Source organism: Silene latifolia, chromosome 5 (genome assembly GCF_048544455.1).
Source record: "Silene latifolia isolate original U9 population chromosome 5, ASM4854445v1, whole genome shotgun sequence".
Classification (NCBI taxonomy): Eukaryota; Viridiplantae; Streptophyta; class Magnoliopsida; order Caryophyllales; family Caryophyllaceae; genus Silene; species Silene latifolia.
Genome location: NC_133530.1, coordinates 59138889 through 59161180, shown reverse-complemented (window position 1 = coordinate 59161180; position 22292 = coordinate 59138889).

The following is a 22292-nucleotide window of genomic DNA, read 5'->3' as shown; positions in this document are numbered from 1 at the left end:
TACCGTCATTTTAATATAAAAAATAAATACCTAAATACTACTAACAGAAGTCAGCGGTAAGTAGGGTCGATCTCCACAGGGAGATGGGAAAATGTCAGCTTAACTAAGTCCGTCAGGGTAACAAATTCTTGGGGGTTTTTGAAAGATTGTTCTACCCTAAGGAGATTGAGGGAGAGAAATAAAGTAAGGGACTAAAGGAGAGAACTGATAACAAGCAAGCAGAGAGAAAGTAGCTAAGACAATCGGTTCACCATGATTCTTAAGAAATGTAACCTAGGGTCTCAGATCAATGCAAATTCGATCTACAGGGTAATGAAAAGGTCCTTCTGGTCCGTTATTCGCCCTAAGACAATTCTAGCTTAACTTCCGCCCTCACTAGAATGCCCTAATATTAGCTACAGGTCTTACCTTTTCCAATCTTCCGATCTAGGTCAAGGTGTACCGTGATTAATTACCTAATTGTGTCGACTCAAATAGACAAGAACAGTTATATGCAACGATTAACAACATAGATCTAGTTTGCATCAATTATAATCACCTATTCACAATTTCCTTAAATCATGGCTCCCTTATGTCTTGGCAAGGGAGATTAGCTACACATAATTCTTGAGCAAGCAACAACCATACACAAACTAGAGAAATTCAACATGATAAAGGTGAGAAAAGAGAGAATTAACAATATAGATTAAAGGGAAATAAGCAAAAGAAACAAACAATTGATTAAAGATTAAGAGTAGAATAAAGAGTACCGATTACAAGGAGGAATCGAATCCAAAGTTAGGGTTCAAGAGTAAAAGTTTTAGAGAGTAAGGGAGAGAGTCGAAGGAAAGTAGAAAAGAAAAGAAGAGAAGAGCGAAGAGTCAGTCTGACTGCCGTCAAAACTTATTTATCCTAATTATAAAAGAAAGTCGAGAAAATTAACTCAAGTTCCGCCTAAACTACATAGCCTCTCGATCGAGTGAAATGAAACTACTCGATCGAGGAGAAAACTTGACAAACCTCTCGATCGAATAAAGAGGGAGTTCGATCGAACACTTCAAATGATGGCTAACTCGATCTAGTGAAAGCAGATCTCAATCGAGTGATTCTTGAGGGATAAAGCATTTGATCGACCACTATTAGCAGCAAAACTGGTCGATCGAGCTATATAAGCACGGGTGGACTCCTAGGCACCTTCCGAGGCCACTTCACGCATCTCTAAGTGACAAATTCCGAGCTCTGATTCCTTGTTCTCCAAAATGCATGTGATTAGGACAAGTTCAGGCCTGATTTTGCTCCTTTTCTTGTTCGTACGTGCAATTAACACAAGACAAACCAAAGTAGACTATTCAGGGGAGTTTGTAGCTAGATGCCACATAAATAATCAAGAAATGTGTGTAAAAATGAGGTAAAAACTTTATATAAAATACACGCATCAAATCTCCCCAAACCAAACCTTTTCTTGTCCCCAAGCAAACTATGAATGCAACAAAGACAACTAATAGAATGAGACCAACTCGGCAGCTACAAATTATCTACCTAAACCAATTTAATGCAACAACTAACAAAGCGGCAATAAGCAACTGCAAACGAGTTAAAACAATGTCTCAAACTAATGAACCGTCGACCTTGCAAGACTTATAAATATCGGACTCTCACGGGTCGCTCCACTCAAATTAAGCACAGGGTGAGTATATATAAGTAAGAGATAGAAAGAAGTAAAGACACTCACCTAACTCGACCTATAAGAACACGCATGCAGTCTAACATGAATAAAGTCTCTACAACCTTACATATGCATTCCAACCAACTAATGACCAAGACACACGCCGAAGACCTACATTTGGGTAAGTGAGGTAATGGGTAAGAAGGGGCTATAATGAATCTGGAGATATGGAGTTAACAGCCAAGCTAGAAACAACGGATCCAAATTAGAAACTTTTCCCAACTTCATACTCAATATATCAATGCAAACGCTGATAATTTTGCAGCACACAACTCACTAACCACCATAGTATCGTCAACTCCCCATAAGGTACAAATATTGCATGGGAGCGTAATTAACAACATAATATTTCTTGGCTCATGATTTTTCATAATCTTTTTGTTTTCGTATTTTTTTTCATTTTTTTTCAACTTTTTTTTTCATTCCCTTTGACAATTCCACCACTTCTCAAACCAGATATATAACCATTCTGCAATGAAACATTCCCAACAGCTACTATTACTAGCTCGGCTAGGGTAGGCAGAATTATAAATTGTAGCTATATGGGACAGAACGGGCAATTTGGCTATGTGGAGCTCATGGGTAGAATGATATAAAGGAGACTGTCTCTCCTAACATGTGTCACCAACCACAGACCGAATGCATACAGGTACCAAGCAGACTAAATTCATATTTATGCAAATTGATGTTACATGCCTTATAGAGAGTACTACTCACATCCTACATGAAACTGGTCATGAATTTCACCAGTTTATCAAGCTCTTAACCTTAGAATGTAAATGTAGCTTGCCAATATAAGAGTCAAGTCTATTAGTTCAGATAAGTTTTAAACAAAAACTCATAGATTATGCACATTACCACGCCAACAGAAAGTCAAGAATATGCAAGGTACGGGTAAAAGGACTCAAAGTAGCGTAAAAGTTCAACGTTCCGACTCAACCTAAATGCAAAAATAAACGTGAATTTTTTGAATTTTATGTAATTTTTCGAATTAAAACAGCAATGCATGCGAAAACAAATAAACGTGCAAACTGAAATGCAGTAAAACAACATGCAGACACAGATATGGATGCATACCTCCCCAAACCAAACTGTACAATGCCCTCATTGTACCAAAAACAGGGAAAGTAATGCAAACTGAAGAGAAAAGGAGAACGGAGGTCGGAAAACTTACAAGATGATGTAAAGGAGGGACCTCCCCAAACCGACCATGAACATGGGAGGTCGCAAGTGCCCCAATAGCATCACAACATGCGAAAAAGAACAGCACGACTCGATCGAGAAAGGCAGAGAGGTTCGATCGAGTGGAAATGTTGTCAGAAGCTCTCGACTGAGGAAAAGGGCCACTCGATCGAGAAGAGGGATTTTTCAGGTACTCGATCGAAGGCAGCAGATGATCGATCCAGTAGAAATGTCAGCAAACGTGTTTGATCGAGTATGAATACTGCTTGATTGAACTAGTCACCTGCAAAACACAATAAAAGGAACAACGCAACTGACCAAAGTACGTACAAGTTCAGCGTATGTTCGTAAAACTGGAGTCTAGGCACACAAAAACTAAAGCGACAAGTTTAAAGAAAAGTACAACAAAACAGTCCGGGTTGCCTCTCGGATACCGCAGGTTTAAGAGGCCCCGCACGACCTTTCTGGTTCAATTAGCTGGCGCATCAGGATTGTCGAAGTACAAGACTTCAACTCGACTATCTGCATCATTTGCTTCATGGTAGTCTTCACATAATGGCCATTGACCTTGAACTTGTTGCCCTCGGAACTTTCTAATTCAACGGACCCAAATTTGGTGACACCAGTCACTGTATAAGGGCCACTCCACCTGGACTTCAGCTTACCAGGATATAAGCGCAGTCGGGCGTTAAACAGCAACACCTTCTGCCCGACATGAAATTCTCGAGGTATGATCCGTTTCTCGTGTCATCTCTTCGTCTTCTCTTTGTAGATGCTTGAGCTGCAATAAACGGTTCTGACCACACAACTTAGGATCAAAGTTTAGTTCACGTATAGCCCACCAAGCCTTACACTCTAACTCAACAAGTAAATGACAGGACTTCCCGTAGACAAGCCGATATGGTGATGCACCAATCGGTAATTTAAAGGCAGTCCGATAAGCACATAATGTGTCCTCCAGTTTTAGACTCCAATCCTTCCGTGATTTAGAAACTACCTTAGCTAAAATCTCTTTTATCTCTCTGTTAGAGACCTCAACTTGTCCACTAGTTTGGGGATGACACCCCAGGCCGCGTCGGTGTTGGACACCAACCTTAGACAGAATAGAAGTAAGTTTCTTTTCTTTAAAGTGCATTCCTCCATCACTAATGACGATCCTAGGGACACCAAATCGGGGAAAGATAATCTTTTTGAACATTTTAATCACAGTCTTGGCATCACAATTAGGTGAAGCAATCGCCTCCACCCACTTAGACACATAATCTACAACTACCAAGATATACCTGTTACCTTTTCTAGACGGGAAGGGTCCTTGGAAATCAATGCCCCAGACATCAAAAATCTCGACCTCTAGGATGCCATTTTGTGGCATCTCATGTCTCTTAGAAATATTTCCAGAGCGTTGGCAAGCATCACAAGCTAAAACAAACACTTTAGCATCAGCAAACAAAGTAGGCCAGTAAAAACCAGATTGAAGTACTTTAGCCATGGTGCGCGATGGACCGTAGTGACCACCATAGGAGGATGAATGACAGCCCTTCAAGATTGTTATGGTCTCCCACTGCAGAATACACCGTCTGTAGAGACCGTCTGCACACTCCTTAAATAAATAAGGATCATCCCAGAAGTACTGCTTAGCGTTATAGAGAAAACGCTTCTTCTGCTGATAAGAAAGGTCAGGTGGCAGCTCGCCACTAACAACATAATTAGCCAAATCTGCTTACCAAGGGTTATGGTTAGGATGAGAAGACATAACAGCAAATAAGGAGTCATCGGGAAAAGAATCATCAATAGGTAAAGAATCTTCTTCCTCCTGCAGCGATAGTCGCGGCAGATGATCAGCTACTACGTTCTCTACACCCTTCTTATCTTTGATCTGTAAGTCAAACTTCTGAAGGAGGAGTATCCATCTCAGCAATCGTGGTTTAGCTTCCTTCTTAGCAAGAAGGTGTCTCAATGCCGCATGGTCAGCAAAAACAGTAACTTCTGACCCTATCAAATAAGAACGAAATTTTTCTAGCGCATAAACCCACTAATGACTCCTTCTCGAAGAGTGGTGTACTTCACTTGAGCCTCATCCAGAGTTCGGCTCGCATAGTAAATTGCATTCAGAGCTTTGTCTTTCCGCTGGCCTAGCACCGCTCCTAGTGCATAATCACTAGCATCGCACATAATCTCAAACGGCAAATCCCAGTTGGGAGGCTGTATAATCGGTGCTGAAATCAAGGCCTGCTTCAACCTATTGAAAGCAGAAAGACACTCATCAGTAAATGCAAAGGGGGCATCCTTAAGCAACAGCTGTGTAAGCAGTTTAGTAATTTTTGAAAAGTCCTTGATAAACCGGCGATAGAAGCCGGCGTGACCAAGGAAACTCCTCACTCCTTTAACATTAACAAGAGGAGGTAATTGCTGAATCACTTGAACCTTTGCTTTATCAACCTCAATGCCCCTGTCAGAAACTAAGTGCCCTAAGACAACTCCCTCGTTCACCATAAAGTGACACTTCTCCCAATTAAGCACAAGATTAACCTCAATGCAGCGCTACAACACATTATCAAGGTTAGACAGACAATTAGCAAAGTCACTTCCATTGACACTAAAATCGTCCATAAAGACTTCAATAATAGACTCTATATACTCAGAAAATATCCCCATCATGCACCTTTGAAAGGTGGCAGGGGCATTACATAAACCAAAAGGCATCCTGCGATAAGCAAAAACACCCTGAGGACAAGTAAAAGTAGTCTTTTCCTAATCGTCTGGATGAATAGGGATCTGAAAGAACCCTGAGTATCCATCTAGATAACAGAAAAACTTATGAGAATCTAACCTTTCTACCATTTGATCAATGAAAGGAAGGGGAAAGTGATCTTTCTTTGTGGCGGCATTTAGCTGTCTGTAGTCTATGCACATCAGCCAACCAGTTACTACTCTAGTAGGTATCAACTTATTTTTGTCATTCTTGACCATAGTAGTCCCTCCTTTCTTAGGAACTACCTGAACTGGACTCACCCACTTAGAATGACCAACAGAATAGATAATACCTTCATCAAGCAGCTTTATTACCTCAGCCATCACAATGTCCTGCATCTTCTGGTTCAGTTGGCGCTGACCTTGTCTTTAAGGCTTGTGATCTTCCTCAAGCTCAATTCTGTGCATACAAATATCGGGACTAATGCCCTTAATGTCATCTAATGAATAACCCATGACTTTCCTGGTTTTCTTAAGAACAGCTAACAAAGCGGTCAGCTGATCATCATCCAGTTTAGCACTAACAATGACTGGATATTGCTCTGTATCATCTAAGAAAGCATATTTAAGATGAGAAGGAAGAGAATTACGCTCAGGTACCTTTACCTCTATGACGCAAAGAGTATTGATTATTTATTCCACTCTCTCTCCTTCAGCGTCAGTGAGTTCACACTCATCTAAAGCAGCTTCAAGCAAATCCAACACAGCATCATTGTTCTCTGGGTTATCTGTACACTCATCTAAAAGCATCAAAGCTTCAAGTGGATCCTTTATAAAAGAATCTGACCAGAAGTCATAAACAGACTCGTCAACAATATCAACTGAATAGGAATTATCCTCTATCATTGGCCGAGCAAGTGTACCAGGCAGACTAAAAGTGATCGCATCATCCCCCACTGCAAGAGTCAAACGTCCTTGTTTAACATCAATAATGGCCCCAGCTATACATAAGAATGGTCTTCCTAGTATAATTGGGGTCCGAGTATCCTCAGTTATGTCTAAGATAATAAAATCCACTGGTATAAAGAACTTGCCTACTTTAACTGGCAAGTCCTCTATGATATGTTTAGGCCAATTGCATGCTGTAACACAGTGTACAAATGCCTTGCCAAAGTAATTTGTGGTAGGCTAAGTCAAATTCTTCCTGCTATTATCAATCCTGCCCAAAGTGCTTTTGTTAAGGGGAGAGATATTGTTGGAAACATCCTTATTTGCCAGGATTTGATCAAATTATATAATAGGAAAGCTTGTTCCCCAAGATTAATGATGAAGATTGATTTGCAGAAGGCGTATGACTCCATTGAGTGGCAATTCCTTCATGAGATGCTTGAGGGGTTAAATTTCCCAACAAATTGTATTAAATTGATAATGGAGTGTGTCACCTCTCCTTCTTATTCCTTGGCTTTGAATGGTGAGGTCTTTGGCTTCTTTAAGGGTAGGAGAGGTCTTAGACAGGGGGATCCCCTCTCTCCCTTGCTCTTCACCATTTGCCTGGAGTACTTGAGTAGGTTAATGCAGCTCCTACCTCAGTTCAAGGGGTTTAAACACCATTCCCTTTGCTCTAAGATTAATCTCACTCACCTCTGCTTTGCGGATGATCTTTTGATGTTTAGCAGAGGTGATATTCAGTCTGTTAGTATCATGATCAGGGCTTTTGAGATGTTCTCCTCCACTTCTGGTTTGAAGATGAGTGCTGGGAAATCCAACTTCTATTGCAATGGGATACCTGACTCCATTGTTCAAGCAATTGCCCAGGCTACAGGTATGAAGAGAGGATCCTTACCTTTCAGGTATCTTGGGGTCAACATTATCCCTAAGAGACTGGGGGTAATGGATTGCCAATGTTTGGTTGATAAGATTACTGAGAGGATTGCTAGTTTGGGGACAAGGAAGTTGTCTTATGCTGGGAGAGTGGTACTTGTTAAGGCTGTGCTGAGCACTTTACATAACTACTGGGCACGAATCTTTATCTTACCAAAAACTGTGTTGGATAAGATTGATGCCATGTGTAGGAAGTTTTTGTGGCATGGCACAGATTGTAAGGGGAGTCCTGCTCTGGTGGCATGGAGGAATATTTGCAGGACCAAAAAGAAAGGAGGATTGGGTTTGAAAAATTTGCACCAATGGAACATAGCTTCCCTTGGTAAGTATGTGTGGTGGATTGAACAAAAGTCTGATCACTTGTGGGTGAAGTGGATACATGCCATTTATATGAAAAATCAGGAATGGCAGTCTTATGAACCCTCTAGTGGAGCAAGTTGGGCTTGGCGCAGATTATGTGGTGTCAAGAACATTCTCAAACCTTTTATGTATAATGAACAGTGGAGGAATACAGGTATAGAGTACACTGTGAGGATGGGTTATCAGTGGTTAGAACAGGCAGGAGTTGATGTGCCCTGGTATCCTTGGGTTAGCAACAGGATCATGGCTCCTAAGCATGAATTTTTCATTTGGCTAGCTGTACAGCAGCGTCTTCTTACTCAGGACAGGATGGTGAAGATGGGTTTCCTTCAAAGCAACGTATGCTGGTTATGTGGGCAAGAGGAGGAATGTCATCCACACTTGTTCTTCTCCTGTACTTATAGCAGGAAATGTTTAACAGTGGTTGAAAATTGGCTGCAGATTCGTATTCCAGTTCAAGATGTGATGGAGTGGTGGCTTAAGTATAGAAATAGATCTTTGTTGGTTAGGCAAGTGCTTGCTGCAAGTATAGCTTATCTAATGTATGCGATCTGGCATGCCAGAAATAGAAGTCGTGTAGAGAGTTTGTTGGTTCTGCCCACTGTGCTAGTCAGACAGGTACAGAGGGGGATAGTATTGAGATTAAAAGTGCGGAATGTAATAGGCAGAAATAGGAGAGTTCAATTATGGTTAGAACGAATTTGTAATGGTGTAAATTAACTAAGGGCTATCTCCCTAGTTAATCAATTGTTCGGGTTATGCTTAATATAATACTTACACTTTCCCAAAAAAAAAAAGTCCTCTATGATACTCAAAGGTCGTCTAACATATCTATCTGCCATCTGTAAGATGATGTTTGTCATTTTAAGGTGACTCATATTAGGTTTCTTGCAGACAGAAAGAGGCATGACACTGACACTAGCTCCTAAATCACAAAGAGCCTTATCAATCACTTCATTCCCTATGGTACAGGTAATAGAGAAACTACCCGGGTCTTTCATTTTTGGTGGAGCTTTATTAAGAAGTAAATTACTAGATTCTTCCATAAAAGCAACAGTCTCGAATTCACTAAGCTCTCTCTTACGCGTCAAAATGTCTTTCATAAATTTTGCGTAAGTAGGTACCTGGGTAATAAGTTTAGTAAAAGGGACGTTTACCAAAAGATTCTTGACCACGTCCACAAATTTACCGTACTGCCGCTCGACCTTGGCATCTTTCAGATGTCCCGGATAAGGAACCCTGGTAGCAATAAGCGGGCCTGCGACCTTCTCTTTACCTTCATCAGAACGTGACATCTCCGCAGTAGGGGAAAACGACGTGGTAACGGAATTAGGCTGTGAAGTAGAACATCCGCTGGCACAGGTGTTCGATCGAGCACTATTCCCACTCGATCGAGCTGTTTCTTTAGGCAAAGTACTCGATCGAGGAATGTGTACCTCTCGATTTAGTTTATCAATTTCAGCATATTTCGATCGAGGGCCTGAATCACTCGATCGAACAGTCTTTTTAGCCAAGTTACTCGATCGAGAAGAATGATCTCCTCGATCGAATTCGTCAATTTGGACATCTCTCGATCGAGCAGAGGTAGTGTTCAATCGAGTACTTGTGGAGGAGATATCACTCAATCGAATTGAAAAATCACTCGATCGAGCTATATGACGATGTTCAGCAGGGACATCGTTGTTTAGCTCCTCAAAGTCAATAACCGGAGTCTCATTGGCAGTTATAACATCATTTTCCGGCATTTTCTGTCCATCATAAGTAAGACCGCTTCGGAGATGTATGACATTGATCGGGTCACATGGAGGTGGGTGATTCACTTGACTTTGCGCGAATGAAAGACGCGTGACTTGGTCTTACAGCTCCTCTATAGCATTGTCATCTTTGTCAGACTTCTTTCTGAACTGAAGTGTTAAGTTCAGCACCAAAGACTTCAACTCTGCAAGTTCTCCTATCGTACAGGGTGAATCAACTGGTTGTGGCATTGGTTTAGAAGGACTAGAGGTACTTGTCATTGTCAAATATTCATATAGGTTAGAGAATGGCACTCGTTGCTTGAATTTTTGATAAGCGCCGACGCGCTCCACATCTGCCATACAAGTAATGGGGTCATGCCCCTCCGTACCGCATCTACCACAGATCACCTCCTGCTCAGTTATGGCATAAACTTGTTCATGCACACCCGTAGTTTGTAAAATATCCGGACTATTTAACCTTCCACTGGGACTTTCCACCTCAGCTACCACAAATTCATTTATGTGCCTACCTCCTCTGGGATTTCCATATTCAGCTACGTGGATGGCCATTTCTTCAATAAGGTGTCATCCTTGATCATCTTCAACATTTTTATGGAACCTCTCCTTGACCGCGTTGTCAAGAATGGCTCTCTGGTCAGGATATAGCCCATTATATTGTAGAATTGGGTACATAAAAACCAACGCTTGAAGCCATGATGAGGTACAGAACGAACAAGTCTCTTGAACCCAGTCCAAGCCCCATTCAGATCTTCAGTGGGTAATTGCTCAAATGCGGTAATTTGGCATCTCAACGCATTAGTGCGCTGTGGTTACGTTGAAGGGGAGCTTCCTGTTAGATACTTAGGTATCCCTCTGTTTGGAGCTCGGCTGACTCAGAGTATGTTCATCCCCATGATGGACAAGATCAGAGCTAAAATTTCTCATTGGACTAACAAGTGTCTGAGTGTGGACGCGGGCCCACGGGGGTCGCTCGGGAGGAAAAGCGAGTAAGCTTTTGTGTGCATTTGTGGAGTCGCCACCAATTTATTGTGGAAAATTGGAAACCGTTCGAATACCTTGTATCATGTCAAGACACAAAGCAGTGACATGAACACCAAGAACTCGTTACCCTTAGCATTCTATGTCTAGAATGACTCTCGTGGATGCCATTTGACACGGATGTTCACAGAGATCTAGAGTAAGGCGTGAGGGTACGTATTAGGAAGCTCTTTTGATCGAACACCTAATCCCGCCCGCCTCGATAGCGGCCTCTACTAATGATTAGGGAAAATCGTCTATACTCGATATGTTGAAGGTTATATGCATGAAATGCAACATCCATTAGATTAATCCTAGCATGTGAATTAATACTAAGTCGGTAAACACGTAATTTAACATGCATTAATATCAAGGTAGAAATTTAGTGTTGATTACATGTGAGAGCATGCAAGCAATATGATAGAAGAAATACAATGAAAATACAATAAAGAAAATTACAATAATTACATTGGCTTAATTGATTTACGTCGAAAATACATTTAAAACGGATGGTTTTAGAAAAGAAAGAATAAACAAATTAACGAACAGATTATTAGGTGATAATACGGATAGTAGCTAATTAAATACGTAATTAATAAACTAAGTCAAAGCAGATTCGGGAGTTCAGAGGCAGAACTCAACCCGGAATAGGCGCAGCAGAGCTGCGTCCTTTGGAAGAGGCGCAGCAGTCGCTGCGTCTGTTCCTGAGCTCAGTTCTGGCTGTGAAGCCGGAATTGCAAATCGTTAATATTCATTGGCGATTTTAATGCTTGATTATTGATAATTGACTCGGATAGAAGTGATTAACATATTATTTACATGCGAATTAGGTCATAAAACAGTAAAACATAGATAAAACCAATTAGAACGAATTATTTACAAGATTAATTATGAGAATTAATAACGATTCAAATTAACTAAGACAAATTAATTAGGTTATTAAGATTACTAATGACGAACTAATGATAGCAATGATATCAAACAGATGAAAATTTATCAATGATGAATTCCAGAGACTCAATATTAACGAATCGAATCTCTAAAACCCGGATTGATCTTAATGACGAAAACCCGCAAATATGAATTATAAGGGATTTTAAGTCGGGAATTTAATGATGAATTAAATATTAAAGATTTATATGTTAAAATTATTATACTAGAAATTATTGTGTTATTGGAACATGAACAATTGATAACAAAGCAAAAAAATAAGACGAACAAAAGACGAAGGAAGAAGAAAGGAAGCAGGAACTGCGGCAGCTCAGGAAAAGGCGCAGCAGGTGCCGTGTCCCTTCGAAGAGGCACAACAGTTGCTGCGTCCTTTCTCAACGTTTGTCTCCTGATAATCCGAAAAAGAGGTTTGAAACAAGGTTTTACAAATCGGTTTTAAGTATGTTTTCGACGTAAATCTTACAATTGTGATTACAATAATAAAGAACAATAATAAAGGAAGGATTTACACCCTCAGACTTACATGTTGACGAAACGAGATTGACTAAGTTAACGTTTAGTGATGCTCGACTAGAATGTACGACGAAAGTGCCCTCTTAGAGGAAAACGAACAAGATTGATTAAAGTTGATTGATGTGGAGTTGGTCAAATTGGTCGGTCATGCAAAACGAGGCTGGTACTCAGAAAGATCCGAGCTTACGTGGTCGAAAGTTCAAGCACGTAGGCGCCAAAAAGTAAGAACGTGTTTTAGAATGCAAAGGGAGAAGAGAAGGGCGGACACTCACGTGAGAAATATGTGAGACCGAAGGTCTCTATTTATACTAATCACACGGAGGAAATTAGGGTTTCGGAGAAACTTTGGAAGTGAATCTCGAAAAGATACGAAAAAAATACGCAGAAAAGGACTGAGGAAGAGGCGCAGCAAGCACTGCGTCTCTTGGAAGAGGCGCAGCACCTGCTGCGTCCTTTCCTCAGTGGTTTCCTCCTGCGGAAGAAAGATTTCCGCGTTTTTACTATGGAATAGCGGATTGATCTTATTTCCTTAATATTTTATATGATTATTTCGCGATATATTTTACCAAAGATTAAAAGATTGGAAAATATGGAATAGAAATATCCGGAATATTCCAGAATATTCTGACTCGGCATTTTAAACTGTTATTAGAAAATAAAGACGGTTTTTGACCCGGACGCCAAATGTACTCTAATTACTGTCAAAACGACCGTATTGGTGCGTAGATGATGACTATGAGGTAGACACAAGTGTTTGAGATATCACTTGATGATAAACTTACGAACTATCATAAATCGTTCCGTGTACCAAACATGCGGCCCAATCATCACCGGGTGGTTTGCGGGAGGTGCAGAAATGAGGGATCTACAGAGCCCCCACTTTGACTGAGGCTTGGACAAGGCGAAAGTCAAAGTATAGCCATCAGGTCAATCGAAGATTACAACCTGACGACTATGGCGACGCGAGGCGGCTCAAGGGGTCTGAGCCAATGACCTGTCGTCGGGAACATTTTAGAGTCTGTCGACTATCGGGGAGGGTCGTTTAAAGTCCATTAGACTACGTAAGGAGGCTCGCCAACCATAAGAAGAGGCCATACCTGAAAATTCCTTGAAACTCCTTACTATGTTGGACTCCAAGGGGAAACAAAACGCGATATTGGAAGAGGCAGCAGGACGTTGGTAGAAACTGCTGGGAGAATTCTGCTTGGGTCGGCTTTCAAACAAACTTCGGAAAAACTTGGGGTCGATGTTGATCTCCAAGTGTTGAGAGGTACGATTGTCAATCCGGCACTCTTGTTGGGGGAACATAATCGGGAACTGATCTCCACGTGTTGAGAGGGACAATTGGCTGTCCAGGACTCTCATTGGGGGAACAGAATAGAGGTGTGTCAAAACACCTGTCAGAGAATAATCGCTCGTTGTGACAAGCAAGGTCTTGGTAAAATACTGCGACAGTTCGCAGTTGTCTTGGAAATGCGGGTCCGGGTGAAGAATAAACGTCAAATGGACCAAATATACGATATGTGGTATCGAGGAAGAAGAGGCGCACCAAAGATGGGCCCATAAATAACGAACTTATAACGAATCTTTGAAAATTGGTTTGGAGGGAAACTGAGGAAGAGGCGCAGCAAGAGTTGCGTCTCTTGGAAGAGGCGCAACACCTGCTGCGTCTTTTCCTGAGTGTGGCTTTTTTGAGTAAAAACTCGATGAAACACGGGATTTCATTCATAATTTCGAAACATAAAACCTCAAATACTCTCTCAAATTCCAACCATTTCTCGTCAAAATTTGATCAAAAGCTTGCATTTGCCATGACTAATCGAGGTATGTGTATTATTTTTGCATTAATCTTCCGTATTTGATCAAATTGGATCGATAAATTAGGGTTTTCAACCCTAAAAATGCCGAAAATTTGGGGCTTTTCCCACAAACGATTTTTCCTTGAAAAATTGACTTTGTAAATGGCTAATTGGTAGTATAAGGATCATAACCATGTATTTGTTTAGAATTTTCGTTGAATTTTGAGTATTTGAGTGAATTTGTGACGGTCTCACAGCTGAACCGTAAATTGCTTCGAAAATAGCCTTAGGATTGCCCATTTGTGATGAAACTTGGTGTTTGGAATCCTTGTATGATGGGTAAACTTCCTACCATTTTGGAATTTTGATTTGTGACGGCTTTTTCGGGACACTTTTCTAGGGCATAATCGCTATAATAACGAAATGTTGTCGAAATTCCGACTCGAACCCATGATTAGGCTTCAACTTAGGCTTGACTTGACCCAAATTACCACATGAGCGGACGGGTTTATGGGAAAATGGCCAAAGATGGCGAGAAAAGAGCGGTTTCGGAGCTTTGAAAGCTCGAAAATCCCCTAACTGAGGCTCGTCTTCATTTGACGCGGCCTAAATTCACTTTAATCTTGCAGGTGACGAGGCTTATACGTCAGGGAGAGATCCCATGGACGTGGATACCGCTCTTGACCCTTCTCGTACACTCGAGGAGGCGTTAGAGCAGGCTTTTACCGCTGCGGTGGCAGCTGTTGAGGACGAGGTCGTCGAGGAGGAGGAGGCCCCGAGGCGGGCTAATGTCGGACGAGGTGGTCGTCAGCTGAGGGGAGCACCAGAGTGGGCCGAGAGTTGGGACAGCAGGCACCTCATCTGGGCTGCGGAGGGTCACCTGTCCTACAGGACGGTGAAGAGCTTGGTAATTTGAGCTCATCAATCTTTCATTTATCTTCTTTCATTTCTATTTGCTATTATTTTTTTTCTCTTTAATTCGAGCTAAAGATAGTTCTTGCTTCGAATCAAAATAGGAGGCCGGGAACATCAGATCTTTCTCGGGCTATACGACGATGATGGGGTCATACGAGAGGTTATCAGCAGAGGAGCGGGCCATCATCGAGCGGGGAGCGTTCGGTGCTTTGGTACAGGCTTGGAGGGACATCACAAGGAGGAAAATTCGGGCTAACCTTAGCCTGGTTTGAGCCTTCCTTGACCGGTTTTCGGACACGACCTCCACCTTTCACATACCTTTTGGTGAGGTTTGGGTCACGTTGGAGGACTACGGCATGATTTCTGGTTTGCCGTACGGGACTGGGGTGGTGGAGTGGCCGGAGACAGCCATGAGGGTGGACTCGGTCGAGGCTAGGACTTTGATCGGCTGGAACCTGATGCCGAAGGCTGCTGCGGTACCCGAGTTGGTGCTAGTACCCACGTCTGGGATTATTTTGCTGGGAAGACACCGACGTCGGTGGTGATCGATGGGAGGGAGATGGCTCCTCCTCCCTGTACTGCAGAGCAGAGAGTCCGTTTTTGGCCCTGGTGGTTCTTGTCTTCGATCTACCTCGAAGACAAGGGAGAGAGGCCGTCGACGAAGCTTCTTACCTTCCTTTCTAACTTGGGTGACCTAGGCCGTTGGGACTGGGTCACTGCAGGCTTTGCGGTCCTCATTCGCTATATGAGGGCCATGGTTCATCCCGAGGTGATGGAGAAGGGGACTTCTCCTGCCACCGTTGGTCCTGGACTGTTGCTGGAGGTATGAACCTCCATTTCATATCATGCAAGATCATTTCCTTTCTTATCGAATCACGAAAGATCGTTATTGACTATCTTGCTTTACAGGCGTGGGTGTACTCCTACTTTCCGAGTCTCGCGCCCAGGAGGACGGAGCCAGTGGAGAGAGCCTATCCCGTTGTGAGGGACTGGGTGATGTGTCGCACGAAGAGCCAGCGTTCCTTCCACGACGCCTGTCGACGGGACGTGAACGCTCTGCAGCTGGATGGTGTGAGTATCTTCGATTCACCTTTCTTTGTTTGATTCTTCATTGCTTTCTTTTAGAACCGATCATAAGAATGACCTCTTGTTTGCTTTTCATACTGGGTACCCAGGCCTTGGGTGGACTACGCTGGCGCTCCTCCTTTTGTGGCTGAGGTCCTTCGACCTAGGAGCTGTTGAGGACGTCGATGGGTCCCGTGTGGTACTTGCGCGAGCATTTGGCTCGTCAGTTCTCTCGAGATGTCTTGACAGTTCCCATCGATCCTCCTCGGATGATGTTCAGGGAGCCTTCCGGTGCTGAGAGGGAGGCTGATTTAGCTGACGTCGGTGGCGACGCCCTCCTCCTTCCTGGCGAGGACTACTCGGGATTCCTCTACGGGAGGTTGGCGTACTGGCCAGTCGTGGTAAGTGTTTCACTCTTCTTTTGATTATCTTGAAAACATGATGAATGATCATCGATTAATGGAAACCATTTAACTTTTGCAGGAGGTCGAGGTAGCGGGCATCGAGCCCCTAGAGTACCCCGAGACCCTCGAGTATACTGACGCGACGGGGATGACGACAATCTCCGAGCTGCGCGACTTTGGTGTGGCGGTGACAGATGCTGGCTTGGACGAGTGGCAGCATCTAATTCGGAGGGTAAGTTCCCCAATTTGTATAATTTTGTATAAGAACACATTTGTTTGAATTTGTCCAATCATTAAGAATCCTTATTTATTTAAATGCAGGTTGCGCCATCCCGATTCGTGGCTTTGTGGAGGGTAGCCAATCGGCTGCGGGCTACTGCCATCGAAGCACTTGTTAGCGGTCGAGGACGTCAGGTATGAACCTTCCGTTTACTTCATTTTTGAATTTTTGAATTTTCGAACTTCCTTTATTGCTTGAAATGATTGACATGAGCCAATTTTTGCACTTGCAGAGGGAGAGCGACCTAGAGCGAGAGCTAGCCCAGTCCCGGGAGGAGACAGCTCGCCTGCTGAGGGAGCTAGAGGTCCGCGACGCTGAGATTGCTGCTCTCGAGGCGAGAGTCACTGAGCTAGGCGGCGACCAGCAGTAGTCTTTTGTTGTTTTTTTGTTGATGGCTGTACTTTATATGTTTTGTACATTTTTGGACCTTCATTTTGGACTTTAGGACTTTGTTTCGGGCTCGAGCCCGCAGTTTGGTGTACATGTTCCTTTTTTGGTTGTATATATGACGGTCTGAGTGCCTTTGCTGCTGGGTTGCTTTGTTTGTACCTGCAGGTTAACTTTGAACAAGTTTGGTAGATGACGGTTTATGCCGTCATGCTGCCGAAATTTACACAGAAATTTACATAGAAAATACATTTGTACACATGGCCTAAATTAGCGCAAGACAACGATTTGAAAATGCAAAAATGCAAAAAATTTACCAAAAATGACCGGACGGTGGGGAGGGTTACCCCCTAAAAAAGAAAAAATAGAAACATATAAGTTTGAAGTGTAATATAGAATGGGAGTGAAATGATTCCCCAAAAAGAAAATAAAAAAGAAATGGATAAGTTTAAAAAAGAATAAATTAAATTGGTGAAATGATTCCCCAAAAAAGAAAATTAAAAAGAAATGGGTGAGTGTGCTAAAATGACGAAAATGCCGACATTGCCTCGAAATGCGTGCCCGTGGATTTAGGAAACGCGAAACATGGTAATTTGACGGATTTACCAAAATAATAACCCGTATGAATAGGAAATTATTCTTTGAGGAATTAGGAAAGATCCAACGCGGAAAATCACAGAAAGAAGGCAGAGGAAGAGGCGCAGCAGGAGCTGCGTCCCTTTGAAGAGGCGCAACAGGTGCTGCGCCTGTTCCCCAGTGTGTCTGTCCTGACAGTTTTTAGGAAACAGTTTTTAGTATAAATATAGACGTCGATGGAGGTTTTATTCACATAATTCTTCCGTCTTTCTTCCGTCTATTACATAAAAGCTCTCTAATTAGGCATAAATCATGAATACTCTTGAAATCCGTCTGAAAGAATGGACAAATGAGTTCTCGAATGTGGAGAAACACGACATGGGTGCCTATAATTTTGGATCGATTTTGAGCTTGAAGCTGATCAAGGTAGTCAAACCGTTCCTGGATGCTTGTCTTGAGTATTGAGACCCGAATTATCATGTGTTTTCCTTTTCTGGAGGCGATATTTGCCCATTTCCTGAAGAAATTGCTGCAATCGGCGGTTGGGACCCGGAACATTTGCCTGCCATATCCTCCACTTCTCAAGGGTATAAAAACAAGTTCAAAGATTTGCTTGGGTTGACTAGAGCTGAGGTGGACCGTCTTGTGACTTCAAAAGGAGTTCGAATGTTGGATTTCATTGATTGATTCATCAATAGGGCAGATCCCAGTATCTCTTATCTCGCGAGACGAAGGGCATTCGGGTTTTGCCTACTGCATGTATATGTGCTTCAAGGGCATGTTGATGAGGATTTGAGAGGTGATCCTCGTTACTTGAGCTTAATCGAGCAAATGGAGCTGCGCAGTGTGGGAAATATCAGTATACTTCATCAAGAAATTCGGATTATAACGAAATTATAATTATGAAATTGCTAGTCATAAATGAAATTGCATAAACAAAAGAATAGAGATTTAGAATTAACCTTTGGTCCTAGCAATTTGGCCTAAGAACAATATCGAAATCGATATTCTCCTAATTGTTGCACCCAAAATGTTTTGCTAAATGCCTCTCTTTTTGCTAGAATGAGATGAACCCTAATTTCTAATTTTTAGGTTTTTGTGTGATGTGAGAATTAGGTCAAAAGAATAATTAAGTAAAATGATCTCCCTACTCACCTATTATAACCGAAAAAGGAGAGATAGAGGGAAGATATTTTTTTTCTTGTTTGACCGAGTATCCAAAAATAAGGAGAGCAATCTTCTTATTTTTAGGTTGATTTTATATTTTATAAAATGTGTATATATATCAATTGTCATTTATGTCGTCATGTATTTAATAAGTCCACACACAACAGTTTGCAGTCGATTTATTAATACCAGTCTGTCAATATTTATTATGACAATAACGTATAATATATACATTAACTATAAATATAACATATTTATAATTTGCTAATTAAATATGACTGGTTACGTTTAATTACGAATTAACATCTTAATTCGTTTAAGCTAACATTATATACATTAATTAAATATAACAGGTTATATTCAATTTACGAATTGACAGTTAATTCGTCTCAGCTGATATAATCGTCTCATCATCACATTGACTAACTTTTTAGTCAAATACATGGACTAACCTTTTAGTCATATAAGGCATCAATGTGATTATATTTTCATACAATCACATCTCTCAAACACATCCTTTAGGTGTGACTTTTAGGGACCAGTTGATCACCGCCATCAGTATGATAATAACGTCAAACTTCTAGCAAGCCAACCGTTATTAAGTAAACGTTAATCAACTGATAAAATACTAAGTATACCCTTGTGAACCTATAAGAGATTTATATATGTTATCACACTAACTGTGGAGGACACAAGCTCCAACAAACTCCCACTTGTCTTCACAAGTGTATGTGCGATAACCGATTCTCATATCCTTGAAATTTCTCCCACTCAATGTAAAACAATTTGCAAAATCCGTATTCACAAAGGTCGTATTTTACAAGTGATCAATATCAAGAGTGGTTTTCCCGACTAGAGAGTAACTTAACTGATAAAAGAATCATCATTCGAGCATGGCTACGCATTTCAGTTACAACTCCTCGAGTGGCCCTGAGAAATAACTAAACCTGATAAAGGTTGGATATTTCTTCAACTCGAATCCTGCAGATATAAGCACAGTTTGAAATGACCCAATAAAAATCTGCTTAGCCTCCTGTTACGGTCGACTATGAGAAAGGAACCAAAGTCACCCAAAAAACTGCCTTAATCTCAAGAGACAGTCGATAGTCAAAAGAATCGACTCTAGGAACACAATGGATGTCCAATCCACGACCTGGCACCGAATGTTTTTAAACATTTAGGACTCCATTACGTTGTCACAATTTGTCCTACGAGGTATCGTTATAACTCGCATCTGTGATCGATCAGCCAACTGTTTGACTTATGGCTCGTTGAACCCACCATCAATCAACTTCACAATATAATAGCCAGAGTTATCAGCTCATGTAGGTGATTACGGACCAAAACAAATATAATGTAATTCAGTTCACTTTGTGGCGTTCAATGTTGTCGTACAATCCACATGAAAAACAAAATATGAAATAATACGATGAAGTTATAAATACCATATGAAAAAGATAAAGTATCAAATCCATAATCAACTACTACAACTCAGGAACACGTTTAATTCTCATGAAAATAACGTGCCCTTCATGCTTATCATATTTCAATGGTTTAGTGAGAGGGTCCGCGATGTTGTCATCCGAAGCAATCTTGTCAATCACTATCTCCTCTTGCTCCACGTAATCACGGATCAGGTGAGCCTTCCGATGTACATGTCTAGACTTGTTGCAAGACTTAGGCTCCTTAGCCTGGAAGATGACACCTCTATTGTCACAATAGATAGTGATTGGGTCATTCGAACTAGGAACTATGGTTAGTCCTTGTAAGAATTGACGCATCCATATAGCTTCCTTTGCTTTATACGACGGCATAGCACTCGGATTCAGTAGTAGAATCTGCTACAACATCCTGTTTGGAACTCTTCCAGCTGACCGCAGCACCATTAAGAGTAAAAACGAATCCAGACTGACATTTCGAATTATCTCGATCCGTTTGGAAGCTAGCATCTGCGTAACCGATTACACATAGCTTAGTATCTCCTCCATAAGTCAATACCCAATCCTTAGTCCTCCGTAGGTACTTGAGGATGTTTTTAACAGCTATCCTGTGTGTTTCACCTGGATTCTTTTGGTACCGACTCATCATACTCAATGCATATGCCACGTCTAGACGTGTGCATATCATGGCATACATGATTGATCCTATGGCTGATGCATAAGGAACACGACTCATGCGTTCAACCACTTCAGGCGTCGTGGGTGACTGAGACTTGCTCAAATGCATCCCAGAAGTCATTGGAAGGTTCCCCTTCTTGGAGTTGGTCATGCTGAACCTTTCAAGAATCTTATCTAAATAAGACTCCTGACTCAGTGATAACATCCGTCGTGATCTATCTCGATAGATACGGATTCCCAATATGCGTTGTGCCTCACCCAGATCTTTCATCTGGAAATGGTTCTTCAACCATCCTTTTACCGAAGATAAGAGAGGAATGTCATTCCCAATCAAGAGTATGTCATCGACATACAATATCAAGAAAACAATCTTACTCCCACTCGACTTGACATATAAGCATGGTTCCTCGACCGATCGAGTGCAACCATACTCTTTTATCACCTGGTCCAGACGATGATTCCAACTCCGAGAAGCTTGCTTAAGTCCATAAATGGAACGCTTAAGCTTGCACACTTTCTTAGGATTTTCAGGATCTATGAAACCTTCGGGTTGTACCATGTACAACTCTTCCTCCAAATAACCGTTTAGGAAGGCGGTTTTCACATCCATTTGCCAAATTTCATAATCATGAAAAGCGGCAATCGCTAAGATTATCCGAATGGAACGCAGCATAACTACGGGTGCAAAAATTTCATCATAATGCAATCCGTGCACTTGAGTGAAACCTTTTGCCACTAGTCGTGCTTTATAGGTATCTGGTTGCCCGTCTACAGAATGCTTTATTTTGTAAAGCCATTTGCACTGAAGAGGTCGTACCTTGTTAGGTAAATCAACAAGATCTCATACGTCATTCTCATACATGGAGTCCATCTCGGATTGCATGGCTTCAAGCCATAGCTTAGAGTCGGAACAGGTCATGGCACCTTTATAGGTATTGGGTTCATTACTCTCTAGGAGCAAAACGTCATTCTCCTCGACCATACCAATGTATCATGCGGAGGATTAGAGACTCTACCCGACCTCCCGGTTTCCCGAGGAATATTAACCGTATCATCGATTGAAGGAACAATTTCCTCCATCTGCTCCTCGGTTGTTGGTTCTTGAATCTCCGAAGCGCTCGAAGGTTCTATTACTTGACTTGTTCTCGAGAAATTCTTTCTCTAAGAACGTCGCACTAGCCGCAACAAAAAAACTCGATGTTCGGTAGGCGAATAGAAGTAATGACCAAACATTCCTTTTGGATAACCAATAAAGTATGTCTTGACCGATCGCGGGCCGAGCTTATCCTCGTGTCTCCACTTGACATAAGCCTCGCAGCCCCAAACCCAAATAAAGGACAAGTTAGGGACCGTTCCCTTCCACATTTCATATGGAGTCTTGTCGACTTTAGACGGACTTGGTTAGGTATAAGAGCAATGACAAAAGAGCAAAACCCCATAATGAATCAGGTACTACCGTGTGACTCATCATGGATCGAACCATATCAAGTAGTGTTCGATTTCTCCGTTCGGACACACCATTTAG